The sequence below is a fragment of the Loxodonta africana genome, chromosome 15 (genome assembly GCF_030014295.1).
Source record: "Loxodonta africana isolate mLoxAfr1 chromosome 15, mLoxAfr1.hap2, whole genome shotgun sequence".
In the NCBI taxonomy this organism is placed as follows: Eukaryota; Metazoa; Chordata; class Mammalia; order Proboscidea; family Elephantidae; genus Loxodonta; species Loxodonta africana.
Window position 1 is genome coordinate 18,641,982 of NC_087356.1, and position 21,060 is coordinate 18,663,041.

Consider the following 21,060-nt stretch of genomic DNA (forward strand, 5'->3'; position numbering starts at 1 on the left):
CTAGACAAAAATGTTCATTTTATAAACATATATGTAGTAAAATCAGGCAGTTACTTCCCTAAAAGCAGGGCTTTGATGTTTATAATTCATTATTTTGGTTTAAATATTTTACTGGTGTGTAGGGTCTGCTTAGATCTTGTCATATGTTCTTATTCTGGTATTTCTGTTTAGTATAACTATCATATGGTAGTCTAAAATCAATTTATTTCCAGTTTCTCGGCACACACACAAACATTTTTTGCTTCTCTCCTTACCGGTCAATAAACATTTATAGTGACAAAAAAAAAAAAAAAAAAAATTTTTTTTTTTTTTTAGAGTATATTCAAGCTGGCGCACGAGCTAAACCAGCAGGGGGCGAAATACAATAGGAATAAATTTGAAAAGCCTTATAGATTTTTTTTCCACTTTAGTGACTGAGCAATAACAAAAAACCCAGCACCACCCCAAAGCAATTGGTACTCCAATTTAAAGTGATGCAGTCTCCGTATATCTTACAACGATTGAGTTGTAAAGAGACAAATGTGGGTCTATTTTTGCTCTCCAAGTTAATTTGTCTAGAACATTGCAGAGGCGAGATAAACCGTGATGAACTGCTATTGTCCTGATCTTTTCCCTGATTTGTATAATTTCTTCATTCAAAGGGGTAGACACTTGTGTGGCTGAGGGTGTGTTTACCATCCTTGTTTTCTGTAGGTGCTGAGCTTTGCAGTTCTGGAACTATTTTAAATTATTCAAATTACTGGCGCAGGTTAGGCAAACACGGGCAGACCCGAAACCCTGCGGATCCAGCACCAGGAACCATCGCCGGACCCGGGCACATCATCCCGGACGGTAACAATCCTTGCAGCCTGGTGACATAGTCTGGTTTTTACAGCGACCGGTGTTCTAACAGATATTCCTGATAAAGGGGGAAAAGGAGGTTATAAAAATGCAAATGAGCAATCGCTTGGACTGATCATAGGAAAATCTGTTTTGACCTCTGTTAGAGAAATGCATTTAAATACAGAAGTTGGTTTGATTTCTTTAATTTCATTGGATATTTTCCCGCATAATTTATGAAAAACGACCGCCGTCTCCTTTAGCAAAGTGCCGAATTTTTTGTTGTTGTTGGTCAGTTCGGCGCTGCTTTCCCTCCTGCTTCCCACCTCAAATTTGATTTATACCAATCTCTTCTTGTTACTTGTTATATTAGCTTTTTCCTACGTCGACTTAAAAACGAGGAAAGGATTTAAACTGTGAATGAAAAAGTCGCTTTTCGGGACAAAAAGGGCAAGTTCGTAAGTGCTCTCTAGTAGGTTTTTGATGGAGAAACGAATATGGTTCTGTATTTCAAAACTTTCGCAATTTTATCTGGAGAGGGAGAGACTTAACTCGGTCCTGAGATGAACGTTAACAGTTTTCAACCGGCTGACAGAATCCCCTGTCTCTGGCCGGGAGCGAGGCTTCAGCTTGCGGCGGAGTGCGGGAGGACGTCTTTCCCTCCCCTTACAGCTCGATGACTCGCAAGGAAGGAAAAAGGGCGGCTTGCCCGCACCCAAAATGGCGGCCTGCGCGCTGCACCAACACGCCTGCGCAGGGATGAGCGTCGGTGACACTAATTCCCGCGGAGTGTCTTCCCCGCCCCCTGCCAGCACCCACCAGCGCCCGGGCCCGACCCAGCCACCTGCGCCCGGAAGTGACGTCTGGGTAGCTGCGGTTCCCCCGCTGCATGATGGGAGAGTGTGTGGAGTGGGCGGGGGGTCTCCGCGGAGGAGGAGGTGGAGGCGGCGGCGGCGGCGGCGGAAGAGGGCGGAGGGTAGTGGGATGGAGGGTCCCGCGGCCGCGCTGAAACTCCGGGTGGGCGTCCATGGCGCTGTTCGGCTGACAGGGCTGTGAGCAGCCTGCTCTCCGCTCTCACCAACTCCTCGTCGGAATAGCCGGTCCTTCCCCGGGGAGCCAGTTCCTCCCCGGGCCCCTGAGCCATGCCCATCGCGGCCGCCGGGGATGAGCCAGGTAAGCGCCTCCGCTCGGCTCCCCCAGCCGCGCGCGAGGAAGAGGGTACGGGGACCGGGCCCGGCCCACCAGCCGGACCCTCGCCCGGACCGGGGGCACCTGCCCGCCGCTGAGCCTGGGGCTGCGGGGACGCAGCCGGCTCTGCGGGCCTGCGGGCTCCGGGCTCAGGCTCTGCCTTCCCCCGCGGCGGGTGCGGGGACGCCGTCGCCGGAGCCCGAAGCGCGCGGCCCCCGTCGCCATCCCGGACACCGGCCCGGGAAGTGTGAACCCCTTCTCCGCCCGGGCCGCCGTCGGCTCGCCCTGCTCCTGGGCTTCCACTTTCCCGCAGCTCCGCGCCGGCCGCTCCCTCCCAGGAGCTGTTGAGAAGTTTGGGGCTTTGCTCGGGCTTCCTCTTTCTCCCTTCCCCTCCCTCGTGACAGGTGTAAACACTGCCTGCTTGGCTCAGGCCCGAGGCCGACCGCCACCGGACTGTGCTGCTCACAAGGGTCTCTGAAAGAAGCCGATTTGGAATCCTCCAACAGAGGAGACGGCCCCCAAAACTCAGGCGTCCTTTCCTGAGAGAATCTTTCTGCTCCCTTCTTGCACTCCTCAAGAAATAATCTGCTTCTCCTCCCTCGACTGTGTTCGAAAAGTTGGACCATTTATTCTTTAAGTGCTCACCTCGGCAGGTGCTGCGTCTTGCTTGGGCAGGGTACGGAGTGTGGGGTGAACGGGTGGGGTCCTGTCTCCATTAGGAAAATAGTAGGAACGGCTGAATATTTTTTTGTTGTTGGCGTTTTCTGCAGTTCGTAGCTTAATTTCCCACTGAATCTTCTATAGGGGCTGAGAGCAGGAGAACATGCAAATATTGTCGAGGGGTGGGTTGCAGATGAAACAAAGGCAGTGAGTGGTTCCTTTTCAGAGTTTTCAGTTTAGGAGACGAAAAGTAGAACTTCACTTTTGAACTTTTCCTAATGTGTAAACCTTCCCTTCTACTGCCTGTATTCTCCTACTCCGAAGTTTTTTGAGGGGATAGAGGAAATAAGGTTTATTCTTGAAGGTTACAGTTAATTGTTGCTTTCAGTTAGCCTTTTAGATGTAGAAATACATCCTAATTTTAGGGGAAAACACATGTTTCAACGCTATTGTGTTGAACTAGCATAGCTTATCTGCATTTTATATGCTTTACCAGCTTAAATGCTGGCTTTTGTAGTTGTCATTTTTAATTCTTTTCAGAAGTATATTTGTCGAAAGAAAGTGTCTGTGTTGGTCTTCTAAATTTTGTCCGTGAAGATTTTTCAATGGATTGAAAGATAGATCCTGGGTAAAACATGCAGCGCAGTAAATGACACCTAGTAGATACTGGTTAGCTCTAGTTCCTTTGTTTGTATGTGTATCGGATATGTTAGTTGATCTTCAAAGCATAGATATAGTTGAAAACATTTAAAAAGCTATTGAAAGAAATTCACTTAATATGTAGGGCATTTAAGTTTTGGATGTTTTCTAATCTTTTGATCTAGAGGCTATTATAAAAGTAATCCTATGTCGAAACAATGATAATGTGTCCATAATTGCATTGATAAATCTTGTAGAATCCAGTTCTCTTTACATAAATCATGTAATCTACGTGAATCCTATTATGAAACGTTGTTTTAAATTTTAATTTGTTCTGCTTAGAATTAGTTAAAAATTAGTTCAGAAAAGTAGTAAAAACTTGAGAACAAAATAGTGTTTTATATTTTGTGAAATATAAAGCATCTCTCTCAGCAGGCTAAGAAGTCTTTGAATAGCGGCATCTCATTGAGGAATCACCTCTTCTCTCCCACCCCCAGTCCCCAAATCTCATAAAAGGGGGCCACTAAGTATCCTGGTATTTTTAAAGCAGCGCCATAAATTATTTAAATCAAATGTTTACGTTCTAATTTAATGTTGCCTACACTTACTGTTTTATGCCCTTGAGTCGGTTCCTACTCATATGACCCTATAGGACAGAGTAGAACTGTCCTAATGTTTCCTAAACTGTAATCTTTATAGGGAGCCCTGGCGGCACAGTGGTTGAGCATTTGACTGCTAACCAAAAGATCAGCAGTTTGAATCCACTAGCCGCTCCTTAGAAACCCTGTGGGGCAGTTCTTCTGTCCTACAGGGTCACTATGAGTTGGAATCCACTTTAGGGCAGCAGGTTAATCTTTGTGGGAGCAGACCACCAGGTCTTTTCTCCCTTGGGAGCAGCTGGTAGGTTCGAACCACCTACTTTTCAGTTAGCATCAAAGCACTTAACCATTCCACTACCAGGGCATCTTTGCCTACAATTATTAAAAATTTTTTTAAAAGGCTATTTTTTTCCATGGTTAGCACTAACAATTCCCGTTTCAGTAGCCTAGTGAATCTTGCCGGCCTTAGTTTCATTTCTGGTTTTACTCAATTTTGAAAATAGCTGGCATTATATAGATTTTACATATGTCATTTTGGTAATCAGTCTCTGTCTTTCTGTATATATATGTGTGTGTGTGTGTATTTATGTACATATATATACACACACAAAACACGTACATTTTGCAACTTTATATGATAATTGCTAACAGTGATATATATTATTTCCTGTGAGCAAGGTACTTTTTTACGTACTTTTATATATTAACTCATCTAATCGTCACAGCAGCCTTATTATCCCCATCTTTTCCGAGAGGAAGCTGAGGCCCAGAGATGTTAAATAACTTGCCTGAGGTCAAAGAGCTGGTAAACTGGCCAAGCCAGGATAAAACACAATACTACCTCTGTAAAGTTTTAAAGCATACAAAACTATCCTGTATGTTTCCTATGACTCCTAGAATATATAGTAAATGGATACAAACATGCAGGAAATGATGATGAACACCCAATCAGAATCGAAGTTAACCTCTGGAGAACTGGAGGGGGAAAAGGATCTAGGAGGGGACCATGAGTTTTCAACCATAGCTTTACTGTCTTTAAACTACATCTGAAGCAGATTTGGTAAAAGGTTAAGATGTAACACAGCTGTTTGAAATCCTTCATAATAAAAGGTCAGATATTTAACTTTAAAACAGATATGTATAGTATCACTTTATCTCTCTGCATTGTATATCTTTAAAAAGAACAGGGAAAGATTGATTTAGTGCTAATTTGTGTTGACTTCCTTTTAAAATGAAAACAGCCTCTACCTTGAAAATATTTGAATTAAGAATTGTTGCCCTCCCCAGGTTCCCTTGCAGTAACTTCCCTTTTCTGTCAACATATTTAGTTTCTTTTTCTGGCCTAGAGTAGGGACTCACCCAAAGACCAAAACCCCTGCCAGTTGAGTTGATTCTGACTCATAGCCACCCTGCAGGACAGAGTAGAACTACCCCAGAGGGTTTCTGAGGCTGTAAATCTTTACAGAAGCAGACTGCCACATCTTTCTCCTGTGGAGCCGCTGGTGGTTTTGAGCCATTGACCCTTCTGGTAACAGCCAAGCACTTAACCACTGCACCACCAGGGCTCCTTCTCAAACCAAACCTCATTGCCGAACCAAACGTAATTGCCGTCAAGTCGATTCCTACTCATAGTGACTCTATAGGACAGAGTAGAGCTGCTCCATCGAGTTTTCAAGGAGCCCTGGTGGGTTTTAACTGCCAGCCTTTTGGTTAGCAGCCGTAGCACTTAACCACTATGCCACCAGGGTTTTCTTAGGGGCTCATAAGTCTGTGAATTACACCTGCTCCCTAGGAAATGGTAAAGGTCAGTAACCCTATTGGGTGGGGAGGAAGAGGGAGATGGGATGGAGTCATTGCCCATTGGTTTGGGAGAATTGAAAAGAGAAGGAAAATAGAATACTCCATCTTATTGTTTCTGTCATCAGTAGCCCCATTCCAAATAGCTATAAAGGTAAACCTTGCAAAGATAAATTGCTGATAAATTAAAGGTTGCCTGCATGCTCAAAGCTTAATTTACAAGCATATTTGTGAATAGTTCCCAGGAAAAAGTTAAGTAGTAAATTAAAATAAATTCACTGTAAGTTCTATTTATGTAAATATAGTATGTCAGAAACCATTTCTACAAAACACTGACATCATGGCATTCTCTTTCCTTCATTCACACAGCAAATATTTATTGAACACTTGCTATATGCCAGTCCTTATTCTAGGTGCTGGAGATGCTGAAATGAACATAAAGAAAACACCCAGTGCCGTCGAGTCAATTCCAACTCATAGTGACCCTAGAGAAGAGAGTAGAACTGCCCCATAGAGTTTCCAAGGAGCACCTGGCAGATTCGAACTGCTGACCCTTTGGTTAGCAGCTGTAGCACTTAACCACAGGAGGGCAAAAAGTCTGCTCTCATAGAGCCTCAATTCTTGTGTGTGTCTGTGTGCGTGCGTGTGCACGTTGTGTGTGCATGTGTAGGACAGACAAGTAAAATCTAGAGATGGCAGAAGGTATTAAGTCCTATGGAGAAAAAAAAAAAATAGTTGTTTTGGGGGGAAAGTGCTTTTAGGAGGTAGGTGCTTGCTGTCTTACATAGTGTGGGGCCAGAGAAGGCTTAAGACCTGAAGGAGGTAAACAGAAATAAGGGGAAGAGTGGTAGAGGCAGAAGCAGGCCTAGAATGTTCAAGGAACTACAGTAGGGAAATCCAGTGTGGATGTAATAGGGTGAACAAACGGAAGAGTGGTAGTGGATGTGTTCAGAGTTAGACGGTGGAGGGCAGTGTTGTAGGGTCTTTGTAAAAATTCTAATGGCTGGCTTTTTACTGTGAGAGGCGGAAGCTGTTGCTGAGTAGCCATTTTTGAGTAGAGGTGTGGCTTGATCTCTGTTTTAAAAGGATCTGTCTGGCTGGTGTACAGAAAATAGATTGTGGGAGTGCACTAGAAGAAGCAGGAAGATCAGTTAGGAGATGATCGTAGTGATGGAGGTAAGAGATGACAGTGGCTTGAATCAAGATGGTAGCAGTAGAGGTGATGAGAGGTGGTAGACAGTTGCTTGAGTTGAAACCTCTAATAATTTCCTACAGCTAAATTCAGAAAGCTTGCAGAGGTACCCCCATCTGAAAATTCAAAGCCCTCACAACCTCCATTTCCAGCTTATTGCCCAGTCCCTTTATATAGCCTACATTATCTAACCAGACTCCTTTGTGGGACTTAGTGTTTCTTTACAGTGGCCCCATGTTCTCTCTCTCTTTTGTTTTAGTGCCTGCCATTTCCTCTATCAGTTAAGATCCTTCCTATTTCAAATTCTCCTTCATGGAGCTTTTTGTTTGTTTGTTTTCACCATTCCTTCTCTTCCCAATCAAAGAGATCTTTTTCTTACAATCCCGGTAGCCACATTTTGCGTCATTTGATGCTTATAGTCTTCCTTGCATTACTCTTACTGGTCTCTTGTATTTTTTTCCCCTAATTAATTCTAAGTTTCTCTAAGACTGTGACATCTTTACTCACTTCTGCCCCTAACAGAACCTAGCAGTTTTGTATATGATAGTTTTTAAATAGTCTTTTATTACAGAAACAGTATATGAGCGTCATAGAAAGTAAAGAAGAAAAAAAAAATTCTCACTACCCGCAGATCCTTACTGTTAACAGTTTAGTGCATATCTTTGCACACATTTTTTTTAATATGTTATGTATGTGTGCTTTTTACCAGGAAACCCTGGTAGCGTAGTGGCTAACTGCTACGGCTGCTAACCAAAAGGTTGGCAGTTTGAATCTACCAGGTGCTCCTTGGAAACTTGATGGGGGCGGTTCTGTTCTGTCCTACAGGGTCACTATGAGTCAGAATCGACTTGATGGCAATGGGTCACTTTTTACCAAAATGAAATCTTATTGTACATACTGTTTTGTGGGGTTTTTTGTTTTGTTTAGTAAACTAATCTCACCTTACCATTTCAGGAAATTTCCTCTAAATTAATGCCCAAGGTCATATTCAAACTGTTATCCCATTAGCCCAGAAATGTCCCTTTACAGCCAATTTGTCCAAATCAGTATCCACTCCATATTATATTTTTATGATTATTAAATTTATGAAAGGTCAGTATATATATTTCAGAAATTTGGAAAATGTGGGGGAAAAAAGTGTAAAGAAGACTGGTAAACGACATGACAGGGACCCAGCCTGTGTCAATGCCTGGCACAGAGGAGGCACTCAATAAATGCATGTTAAAGGGAATGATAGAAGAAAAACATCACTACAGAGAGATAACTCCTAACATTTTGGTTTTCCTTTGGTTGTGTTTTTTCTCATGGGTGTGGAAGTGATATATATATATATATATATATATATATATATATATATATCAATCACATGTATGAACCATGGTGTACAGATTTTTCTTTTACTTACTACTGTGAGCATTTTCCCATGTTATTAAATACTCTTTAAAGCGTGATTTTTAATGTTTAGGTAGAATACCATCAAACAAGTTTCAGGTTATCTCTGCTGGCTATTAGGGTGGTTTTGGTTTTACCAGTTTTGACTCCCATAGAAAAGCATCTCAGCGAATACCTTTTTACATAAATCTTTGACTTGTGTTTGGTGATTTCCATAGGACCAAGTTGTAGAAGTGGTATTACTAAATGAAAAGGAAAGCCAGTTGCTTTCCAAAAGGTTGGGATAAATCCACTCCCACCAGCAATGGTTTGGAGTACCCATCATCCTGCAAATATGCAGGGTGGTTCTCCTCCTACCCCATCACTTCTCAGTCCTCCTACCCACCCCCAGCCCTAGGCAACCACTGATCTACTTTCTATCTGTATAGGTTTGTCTTTTCTGACATTTATATTTTCATTTTATTGTAGTAAAATATATGTGACATAAAATTTGTCATTTTGGCTGTTTTTAAGCGTACAGTTCAGTGACATTAATTACAGTCACAGTGTAGTGCCATCACCACCACTATTTCCAAAACTTTTTCATCTACCCCAAACAGAAACTCAAAACTAAAACCAAACCTATTGCTGTTAAGAGTCAATTCTGACTTATAGTGACCCTATAGGACAGGGTAGAGCTGTTTCATAGGCTTCCCAAGGAACAGCTGTGGATTTGAATTGCTGACCTTTTGGTTAGCTTCCAAGCTCTTAACCACTGTGCCACCAGGGCTCCATACAAACTCAATATCCATTAATTAATAACTCCCCATTCCCCCCTCCCCTCAACCCCTGGTAACCACTAATCAATCTATTTTGGTCTTCATGCATTTGCCTGTTGTAGATATTGCATATAAGTTGGATTACACAGTAATTGTGCTTTTGTGTCTGGCTTATCGCACTCCATGTAATGTTTTCAAGATTCATCCATGTTGTAGCATGTATCAGGACTTTATTTCTCTTTTTTGCTGAATAATACTTCACTGTACGTATAAGCCACATTTGTTACCCATTCACCTGTCGATGGACACTTGGGTTGTTTCCACCTGTTTGGCTATTGTGAGTAAGCGGCAATGCATAGTGGTGTAAATAAATATGCAATATTATAATTATTTCCCTGAATTATTATTTTGAATTTAGGCTTTTCAGTAGTCTGAAATGTTTGCAGAATTTGAAAGTTTTCTGAAGGATTGGAACATGAGACATGTCCTCATTTAATATGAGGTTAAAATTTCTTAAGGCCATGGCTTTTTAAAATAACTCTTGATTCTGTTAGCAAGCTATTTAAGTACAGGAAATACATTACTATTTTCTAGGCCTGTGCTCTTCAATATAGTAGCCACCAGCCACATGTGGCACTCGAAATGAGGCAGCTTTTAAAAATCACATGTTATATTTAAACCTCAGTATATTATTCATAGTACATATAGTTTGCACAGTTATTTTTCAGAGGGGTCTGATTACACACCTAAGAATTGAAGGCTGGATGGGACTGTCTTTTAGGCAATGGAACCGCAGGTGCAAAGGTCCTGTGGCACAAAAACAAGGGAATATATTGTTTGCATTTAGAAAACTGAAAGAAGGCTTAGCCCCAGAGCATTGAAAACAATGTTTTGAATTTTATCACAAGCAGGAGATAGACATGATCAGATTTAGCTTCTAAAAAGAGTACCTGGGCTAAGCATTATTGGATACTAGTTAGAGAGCCTAATTTAGATGATAATGACCCCTTTAGACCACAGTGGAGGCAGGGGAGTTGAAAAGATACAGACATTACAGAATTGAGAAATGCATGAGGTAAAATCATTCTTTAGAGAGAGAGGAGGGTGGAGGTGGGGAACTCTGTTAAGGTTGGCTCTTAAGCATCTACCTTGGTAACTGAGTAGATGGTAGGGACATTCACTGAGTTAGAGGACCAGAAAGAGGTCCTCTCAGAGGAAGACCAGGCTTGAGGAAGAAGAGCTTGAACTCTGTTCTTGTTAAGCTTAGTTTGAGATCTTTGAGGACTTCAAAAGAGGTCTAGTAGAGAGTGGGCTCAGCTGGAATGGAGTTTGGGTTGGAGGGCTGGGCTTTAGAGATGAATAGTGACCCTACCAAATAACCACCCAAACCCAATGCCGTTGAGTCGATTCCAACACATAGCGACCCTAGAGGACAGAGTAGAACTACCCCATAGAGTTTCCAAGGAGCGCCTGGCGGATTCGAACTGCTGAGCCTTTGGTTAGCAGTTGTAACACTTAACCACTACGCCACCAGGGTTCCCAGTGACCCTGCAGGACAAAGTAAAACAGCCCCATAAGGTTTCCAAGGAGCGGCTAGTGGATTTGAACTGACCACCTTTTGGTTAGCAGCGGTAGCTCTTAACCACCATGCCACCAGTGGTCCCTGGGAGTCCTAGAATATGTTAATTAAAGCCTTACCCCATTGCTCCTGGGGTGAAACCTGGAAGAATTTATTTAATGCCGAAGAGAAAATTTCAGTTTGTTTTGAAGCCCACTTGTAAAAGTGAAAATAAGAAGTTAGATTATGTGAATTAAGTACTTACTATTTGACATATATATAATCAAGTAGATAATCTTACATAATGCTTATTTAATTCTTTGGGAACATGTACCTTTCCTGAAGCACAAAGCATAAACTGGACTTCTAATTATCAAACAGGCAAAAAGAATTATGAATAGGCATGGGTATTTTTGCTGTATTAATAGATCTCAGAAAAAATTTTGTATATCTCCCCATGAATACTGAAAAGGCATTTTAAAAACCCATTTCTGATTGTTTTTAAGCAAAGCATCTTAAAATAGGAATTATTATACAGTTCTGTAATATGATAAAACATACATACTTTAACCCCAAAATTTAGCATCTTAATAATGGTTTTGTTTTTCCTTGTGCACCATACCTGCTAATGCCTCCAATACAAAGTCTAGTAATGGTGGTGATAGCAGGCATCAAGTGTTCCAAGGGGGGAACAAGGGGGGAACACTTGATGCCTGCTATCACCACCATTACTAGACTTTGTATTGGAGGCATTAGCAGGTACGATGCACAAGGAAAAACAAAACCATGAGAATCGGAAAGGAAGAAGTCAGACTGCTCCAATTTGCTGATAATGTGATGGTATACTGCACAGATACCAAGAGTTTTCATTTATATAAACAGTAGTCGCCAATTAGAAGATATGATGGAAGTGAACCAGCTGCCATTGAGTCATTTCTGACTCACGGCAGCCCCACTGTGTCCAAGTAGAGTTTGTGCTCCATGGGGTTTTCAGTGGCCAATCTTTTCAGAAATGAATTGCTAGGGCTTTTCTTCCTAGGCATCTCTGGGGGGACTCAGACTTCTGACTGAGCGCGTTAACTATTTGCAGTGCACAGGGACTCCCATAGAAGTGAAGACCCCCCTTTACACAAGCAGAAAAAAAAAAGACTAAATACCCAACAAAACACATAAAAATAAATGTAAAAAACCTGTATTGTTAACAGATTGTTCTTATGTTAAATAAAATTAACATTTCTGTATCTGTAGGTAATAGAGGAAATCATTCCTAAGTCATGTCTTACTGTTCTTAAAATGCTAATAAGATAATTTCAAAGCAAGCCATTTAGTTGTAGGATCTTCAGTATTTGCATGTATCTTAATGAAACTAACCCATTGCCGTTGAGTCGATTCTGACTCATAGCGACCCTATATAGGACAGAATAGAACCGCTCCATAGAGTTTCCAAGGAGCGCCTGGTGGATTGGAACTCCCAGCCTTTTGGTTAACAGCTGTAGCACTTAACAACTACACCACCAGGGTTTTGTAATGAAACCAGTTTACTAAATTAATGAAATGAATAGTATTTCTGCCTCACCCACCACCCCGAGCGGGGTGTTTGTTGTTGTCTTAGTCATTGCTTATATTTGGTAGTATTCTCTACTTTGCTGTTTGTCATCTCACAATTTATTATGTAGATCAAAAATGTTGGAGTATTTACGGATAAAATACTTATACAGTGATGCTCAAAACCTGAAAGCGTTGATTATTTTCTTAAGGCTTTTGTTTTCAGTAGCCATTTATAAAAAATAATGAAGATACATCTATAGAGAGAGAGAGTTTAGCTCTTTTTATAGTGGATATTTTTAATAACATCTTTGTTTCTAAAATAATTAGTACCAAGAATATCAGGTATGAAAATCTCAGTTTTGTTTTACCTTGAGCCCAAACAGGATGTTTGAGTATTTATTACTTTTTCCTTGTAGTTAAATCATCGTTTCTTCTTGTGCCTTTTGGTACTTCAGACTCATTGCCCTGTATCCCAATAGGCCAGCAGATGATAACTTTGTTGTATTATTAGGTTTCCCGTATGTTTACTTGAAGCACAGGGAAAGTATTACACCTAATTAAAAAGTTCAGATTTTAGTCAGGTTACCAGTGACCTGTGTTTGTGGAGGTAGATAAAAGTTAAGGATTTTTTGCTATTGTTGCTGTTGTGATTAATGTTTTAAATGTTTTATTTTTGTAAGAATTCTATAGCGTTTAAATTATATGCGTAATTGTAAGTGATGCTTCAAAAAAGGTATGCATAAGTTTCATAAGCTTTTTGGTTTAAAAAAAAAAAGCTGCGGTTGAGTTGATTCTGACTCATAGCCATCCTATAGGATAGAGTAGAACTGCCCCATAGGATTTCCAAGGCTGTAAATCTTTACGGAAACAGGCTGCCACATCTTTGTCCCATGGAATGACTGGTGGGTTTGAACCTCCGCCTTTTGGTCAGCAGCCACTGTGTCACCAGGGCCCCTTTTTGGTTAATAGGAAAAAGTAATTAAATATTTCTGAAAGAGAATTCCCCAAATCTAGAGTTGTTTGAAACACTTATTTTTTAATCAGTTTCAAAGATTGTTGCAGTAATTTAAATTGGATCCTTTTAAATCATCCAGCTTCCATTTTTAAGGAAAATATTGACAGTTTTGTAAACTTCCTATTTCTGAAATTTCTTAGTGCTATTTTTAAATAAATGTGTGTGACGCAACTTTAAGAAATATTTGTACAATCAAACCATTGTAAGTAAGGGTAAAACTTTTCGCAAGAAAATGTACTATTATTACATCATGTTTCCCATATCTTTGGGTATGTGGGTACAGTGGAGCCCTGGTGGTGCACTGATTGAGCACTTCAGCTGCTAACCAAAAGGTCTGCAGTTCAAATCCACCAGCCGCTCCTTGGAAACCCTGTGGGGCAGTTCTACTCTGTGCTGCGGGGTCGCTGTGAGTTGAAATCAATTCAATGGCAGTGGGTTTGGGTGTTGTGTTTTTTTTTTTTTGGTTTTATGGGTACAGTGGTTCAATTTTGAAACATTTATGCTACCCCTGGTGTTATAAAGACCAATAATGCTCTTATCCTCTGGGAAGGATGAGAATGGCTGCACAATTCATAAAATGTAATCAGTGTCATTAAATTGTATACATGCAAACCGTTGAATTGGTGTGTGTTTTGCTGTATATATTCTCAAAAACAACAAAATAAAGAAAATGTAGGAAAAAGCTTTCAAGCAGCCATTGAGGGTACAAGAGTTGGTCTGTTCACCTGGAGCAGAAGAAGTAGGAGAGTCAGGAATAGGAGGAAGAAGTGGAATGTGTGGCTAATTGCCTTCTTTACCATGAGACCAGAAGAACGGAATGGTGCCTGGCTACCATTACTGAACATTTTGATCAAAGATTCCGTAGAATAATTCTGATCAAAGGGGGGAAAATGCAGAACAGAATTTCAAATTCCCACGAACTCCAGATTTTCTGAAACTATGAACACTGGATAAACCCCCAAAACTATTGCCCTGAGATAATCTTTAAACCTTAAATTTTTTATATATTACTAAATTGCCCTACGAATGTGTGAACTAATATGTGCTCTCAGCAATGGTATCTTTTAAAGAACTTTAAAATTGTAGATACTACCCCAAAATTTCAATATTAGAAAACTTAAACAATTGGTAAATGCCTTCTGAAAGTGAACATTTTTCAAATTTGCCAAATATTTTTGCTTTGTATTATGTGTGCTTTTAAACATTTTTATCCTTAAGGTGGCTTGCTTCCTAGAATGAAGGTAGTAAGAATTTAAAGAAAAATAAAGACTTTTTTATTTATTATTTTTATGTAAATTATATAAATAACAAAAGGGACACTTTCATTTTATCAGATTACTTAGTGGATTCAAATAATTTAATTTAAGAATGCGTTTTGTCCTTGTAAGCACAAGATCAAGGAGATCTTTAATTAGAAATCTGGTTCTTTGTTTAAAAAGAAGCTTCAACCCCTCTTTTTCTGCGCTGGAAGCAGTAAGTCGGTTTAGAGGAAGTGGATGAAAAGGAAAGAGAATGGTAGTATTTTTGTGAGGAAGAGTAAAGCTGAACAAAATTCATGCATGTGAACAGTTCTTATGACTGTTGTGGACATACTGATGTTATCAACACAAATCCTGTGCTAAGACTTTTTTTAGAAAATATTTTTAAATTTTATTTTGCTTCTTATAGCAAACTAACAACTTCCAAGACTGTAAAATGAGTAATTCTTGTAAAACTTAGCGCAGTGAAGAGCTGATGTCTTGGAAAATACGCTGAGAGTAGAGACACTGGAAGTCTAGCATACCTTAAGTCACATGGCTTACACAATTTAAAGGTTTTTTTTTTTTTTTTTTAATGGACAGATTTCACAGCTTCGTTTTTCTAAATTACCTGACGTTGTTTAGAACCCCTTTGTGGAAGGAGCCACTGTCTTTCCCTACCTCCAAGGTACTAACAGCGTTTGGGGAGGAATTGACTGCTAGTTTTAGTCATTTTCTCTAAATTCTTCACTGTCCCTTATGTCAGAATTTTTTATATTTTGGATTTTGACTCACATCTGAATTGTAAAATCAGTTTTGAAGGTCACTGCCAGCTTTTAGGAAACCCTGATGGCACAGTGGTTAAGAGCTACAGCTGCTAACCAAAACGTTGAGTGTTCGAATCCACCAGGTGCTCCTTGGAAACCCTATGGCAGTCGTATTCTGTCCTGTAGGGTTGCTATGAGTCGAAATTGACTTGACAGCGATGGTTTTCTTTTTTTTGCCAGCTTTTAAGAAAAAAGGAAATAGAGCTAAGAATATCAGTACGCAGAGAGTAAAGCTAAATACAGTTTGGTGAAACTGCTTTTGTGTGTGTGTGTAGGTATGTATGTGTGTGTTTGTTGGGCTGTCAGATAAAATGTATTTCTGTGGGTCACGAGGAAGAAAAGGTTGTGAAATCCTGCTTCATATGACAGGCTAATTCCTACATCTTTTCTAACTAAAGGTACATGGTACATTTACAAGTAATACATTTTTCCCTTTTGCCCTTTAGTCTTCTCTACCTCTCAGGAAAAAGTAAAACTTTAAACCAAGTAAACCAAGTAAAAATACCAGTAAAAGGTCAACCAGCTAGAAATCTGTCTGCCATGGGGATTCTTTCCATAGTTTGCATGGGGTTATGTGTGCAAGTAGGCCCACTTGTGGCATTACCTGTGTATACCACACACACGTGCACATACCTGTATACTCATGAGCACTATTGTAGAAGGTGTTTATATTTTATTTCTGAGATATACAAAGCGTTTGCTTCATTTCTTCCCTCCCCCTCATCACCCCCTCCCTAGGATGTTATCTGTGGATCATTTATGGCTGTTTTAAGCCTGGCGCATTGGCTGGTTTCCCTGTGCCGCCTCACAGGTCTCCAGGTCATCTTTTTCTCTTAGTTCGGAAGTGTTCAGGGAGCAGATCGAGGGAAAACTGATAGCACCTGGCAAAGACATAATTCGAAAGGTAAATCTGATGCTTCCTAGATCATACTTTAAGGCCAAGTTTGTGATTTTTAGATTATTTAGGATATTGTCTGCTTTCTTTCTCATTAGCTCAGGAAACTGAATTCTACCTGCATTTGGTTGCAATTTTATAACCTTTCCTAGACTCTTACTCCAAAAGGTGAGTTGCTCCTGTGGAAGGCATTTTTAATGGAGAGAGAAGCACCACTAGAGGAAGGACAGCTGCCAAGGGCAAGCCAGTGTACACACTTTTTAGTTACACACTAGAGTGGCGTCCTTAGTTTTGAGAGGCCAGAAAGTAGATTTCTTTTTCATGGCGGGGTGAGGGGGAGGAGGATATCCTGGGCTCTTGAAGTTTAACTCACCAGCCTTGACCAGAATGCTGATTTAAAACTTTGTAACAATTAATTTCTTTCAAAACGGGTCAGCTACTCATGCCAGCTTATTGAAGAATCTTGTGGGAAAATTTACATGAAGCAGTAAACAAAGTTGCTGGGGAGCAAAGAACTCGAGCAAGGGAAATCAAAGTTGGACTCTCCAGAGTAAGTAACATCTGCTCTGGCAGCTGACACCTTCACTTAAGCTGAGAAATTGCTTCAAATCAAAGCAGATATTCACGTTAGCTGGTCTGTCCAAACACACTAACACGCTTTTGTTATTTACCCCGTGTTTTTCCCCCTAGGTTTCATATAAATTGCTGCCCCACTCAACATGTTCCAGCTTAAGATGGATTGCAGCACAGACTATTTTGGTTCGTTTTCTGTCACATTTGGTCACATTTCAGGCCATCCTCTCTTAGATCACACTTCCTTCCCTTGATTGAAGCTGGGTATTTCCTAACTTACTTGATGGAGCACTTGGAGGCCAGAGGTAGGGTATAGAAATCACGGTGGGGAGGAGGGAGAGGGGAAGATTTCGAGTGCTCAGTGGAATCAGTGCCACTGTCAAAACAGTAATAATGTATTCAGCCCTTCCTCTGAGCCAGACCCTGAGGGTGCAGTGGTGAACAATAGAGGCCTATCAGTCTTTTGAGATCAAGTAGAGAAACTCTTGCAATAGCAGTTTCTGTGGAGTGGTAGGATGGAAGCCAGATTGTCTTGGGTTGAGGAGTGAGTGGGAGGTTAGGAAGTAGAAATAGTGAATAGACAGGGGTCTTTCAAGAAGCTTGATGCTGAGGAAGAGAGCTAGAAGGGCACAGAAGGGAGGGCTTTTTGTTTGGTTTTGCACTGATTTGTTTCTAGGATAAAGTCTTGAACATTTAAGGACTGATGAGAAAGCATCAGCAGTGATGAAGAAATTCAGAGTCCCCTCTGCAAGAGATTGAGAAGAAAAACAAAAGGTCCCGCCCGGGATGATCCTTGGGCAAGATTGTGGGTATAAACAAGATTCTAGGGGAGGGGCATGAAACTGAGGTAGTTTCTGCCTGTTAGATCCTGTTTTCATTGTAAAACTTCAGAATATTAGGGTGGAAAATTAGAGTGGCTGATTTATGCTGCCACTCCACAAAAGAAGCAGAGAGTACTAGGGGAAAAATTGTTTTCCAAGGACTAATGCATCTGCTGCTTCCGTTCTGTTGCCCTTGTTATTAGTTACTCGGTGTCCTTCGTGCAATTTCAAGTTGAAATACCTTTTGGGAGAAATAGCTGGTAAACACTCAAATATGATCAGTTGATATAACACGCTAAAGGCAAAACAATTTCCAGTGTTTTTATCTTTAAATAATTTGACAGTTTAATTTTTAGTGCCAAACTATCCAAACTCAGCTCTGAAATGCCTTACTATGGATCTGTGTAGAAAATTAAAAACCTATAGTACAATACAAGGTTTTCCATGGGGATTTTTAAAAACCAGCTTCTATAACATACCTTACTGCTCTTTAACAAGATGGTTAGCACTAGAAGAATGAATGTGTGCTTTGGCTCGTGTCAGAATTGACTTTATGTATATGATATTGGTACTTTTTTGAACCTTTCTTACTGACATCTGCTGTGGATTGAAATGTGTCCCCGCAAAAATGATGTGTTGTATATCCTAACCTTCATGCCTGTGGTTGTAATTCTATTTGGGAATAGGCTGTCTTTGTTATGTTAACGACACAGGATTAGTGTAGGGTGTATCTTGAGTCGGTCTCTTTTGAGATAGAAAAAGAGATTAAACACAAGCCAGCAAGCAGAGATGGGGTAAGATAGATGCCAAGCCACGTGGAGATCTCCAAGAAACCAGGAAGCAGAAGCTGAAGAGACAAAGACCTTCCCCCAGAGGCGACAAGGAGAGAAAGCCTTCCCCTAGAGCCAGCGCTCTGAATTTGGACTTCTAGCCTCCTAAACTTGTGATATTTCCGGTATAGCAGCACTGGGTAACTAAGACAACATCAAAAAACAGGAAGACAGAAAAGTTGGTTGTCACTTCTGGCAGTCTGGCCTTTTAAGGGTGATCAGCTTTGACACAAATGTATTTTGCTGCTTATTTTCACTGTTTCCTCACAATTAGTGCTATGTACATTCTGAAACAAGAGATTTGGTTCTTGGCATTCTTGGTGGTTATACTTTCTTCATCTGGGCTTATAAGCAATTTTTTCTCCTGGAGAAAATTACCGTGAAAGTTTCAGAACCCTTCTGAACAACGAAACCTTTTGGGGAAAACTCTTGTGATTCTGTTTTTTTACAATCACTTCTGCAATATTATAGAAGATACTCTTCAAATATTTGATTAGTTAGTGACTACTTCACTCCTTACTGGTTATTCTTGAAAAAATATTTAACCGCTTTAAGCCATTATCTCTTCGTCTACGAAATGAGGATAATTCCTACCTCACAGGACAGTTGTGAGAACTAACAGAGGTAATTCATGAATGCGCTTCACATAGTACCAGCACATAGTAAGGGCTTAATAAATATTAACTTGGTGTTGGTGTAAGCAGGGAGTGAAAGTACAGGAAAGATGATATTTATTTAGCAGTGTCTTAAATAAAACTGCATAAAATTCTGCAGTATTACATACAGTTGGTGTCTGTGATATTTGAGGATTTGGGGTTTTAAATTGGCAAGTTCAAAGAAATTATGAAAACTTAAAAATACTTAGCTTTGGGGTTGCGGGAATTTGATTAAATAGCCTTGAGGTTTGTAGCCTGTGTTGAAGAGGGGATGGAGACCTTATAAAAACTAACAAAAAAGCTTTCTCAGTTTTTACTAAAATGCATCCTTTTGCGGGCTCTGTCTGCGTTTGTTATTTATTAGCCTCCACTGAGCTGCTGTGTTGAAGACAAATACCCGTCCCCCAAAAAAGAAATGAGAAATTAATCATTTTTGTAGGTTTTAAACTTTAGAGGCATGAAAACTTTTGTGCCGTCTTGGTCCAGGTATCTCTAGATGTATTGAAAACAAAAAGTTATCTGTCATCTAAGCCTTTGTGAGGCTCAGAGAAGGAGCCTCTGTTTCTCTAATATAGCATACCCCACCCCTCATGTGACAAGGTGACTCGCGAGCAGAGATGCAGGCCAGGCGGCTTCGTTGACAGTACAATTTGGTGGTACCTTAAGACTCCCATGAGGATATTCTAGTAAAGATTTGAAAATTCTGAACTACTGCAACACCAGACAATATTTGCAGTGCAAGTTGATGTTGTTAATTGCTTACATAAGATTTTTATTGGTTTTTCTAAAGAAAATACAGATGTCATTTTTTTTTTTCTTCCATTCACCCAAATGGTTTAACAATTGACTGACTTAAACCTCAAACATATTGTGGTAAGAAGGCAGTGATTATTTTTTGTGATTCATTGACTATACCTTGCTAGTGTAGTTTGTGGAGCCTTGGTGGAGTAGTGGTTAAGAGCTAGGCTACTAACCAAGCAGTCAGCAGTTCAAATCCACCAGTTGCTCCTTGGAGAAACCCTATGGGGCATTTCTGTTTTGTCCTGTAGGGTCACTCTGAGTGGAATCTACTCGATGGCAATGGTTTTTGTTTTTGTTTCTTTTTTAATGTAGTTTATACTATTGAAGTCAGCAGCATGATTTCAGATACAGTTGTTTTTCTCCCCCTACTCTCCCCCTACCTTTAAAAAAAAAAAAAACCAGCATTCAGTCAAGATTCAGTTAGTACATTCGGTTGTTACATATATTTTCCTCCAGTATCGGTCAGGATTTCACGGAAAGGGAATCAGTGAGAAGTATATATTACAAGATTTATTGAGAGGAATTGGCTTATGCGATTGTGGGGGCTGGCTGGGCAAGTCTCAAATCTGTACCAGACCCTCGGGAGAGGCAGGGTAGGACTCCTGGGCGGGCCGGAGCTAAAGCTGCAGTCCACGGGCAGAATTTCTTCTATTACTGCCGTCCTCCCTACTTGTGTTCCTCCCCAGCCCCACATACCAGTTCCTTTATTTTATTTTTATTGTGCCTCAAGTGAAAGTTTACAAATCAAGTCAGTCTCTCCTACAAAAACTTACACACACCTTCCTATATACTCCCAGCTGCTCTCCCCCTAATGAGACAGCACACTCCTCCTGTCTACTCTGTATTCCCCATGTCCATTCAACCAGCTCCTGTCCCCTTCTGCCTTCTCATCTTGCCTCCAACTGGAGCTACCCACATAGTCTCGTGTCTACTTGAGCCAAGAACCTTACTCCTCACCAGTATAATTTTCTCTCTTTTAGTCCAGTCCAATCCCTGTCTGAATAGTCATCCCAGTTCCTTTAAATGAAACTTTGGAGTGAAAGGTTCTCACTGAAGCTGGAATGTATGATCTAGGCTTGTTTATCTGGCCTTGAGAGATGATGTGCACCTTGATGTTGTCAGGCTAGTGCCCTGTAAAAGATGCTAGTTTTTCTCTGGTGAGCAGTGCGTACTGAAGGCTTTTGGCTTGTCTGTAAGAAACCCTCTATGTTTGATTCTGGGAGATTCCTAGAGGCCAATAGCCTCTTTCTTAGA

At 40.6% G+C, this 21,060-nt stretch overlaps 1 protein-coding gene across 5 annotated transcripts in view; it reads left to right on the forward strand.

Annotated features, from left to right (window-relative positions):
• The first annotated feature begins 1,878 nt into the window (after positions 1-1,878).
• The window catches only part of AFTPH (aftiphilin), a 71,069-nt gene continuing 51,887 nt past the window's right edge, over positions 1,879-21,060 (forward strand). For all 5 annotated transcript variants that reach the window (XR_002786675.2, XR_010317922.1, XM_023552694.2 and 2 more), the window contains exon 1: positions 1,879-1,992. The gene's annotated coding sequence lies outside the window, so the exon portion shown is untranslated. The remainder of the gene's footprint in view (positions 1,993-21,060) is intronic.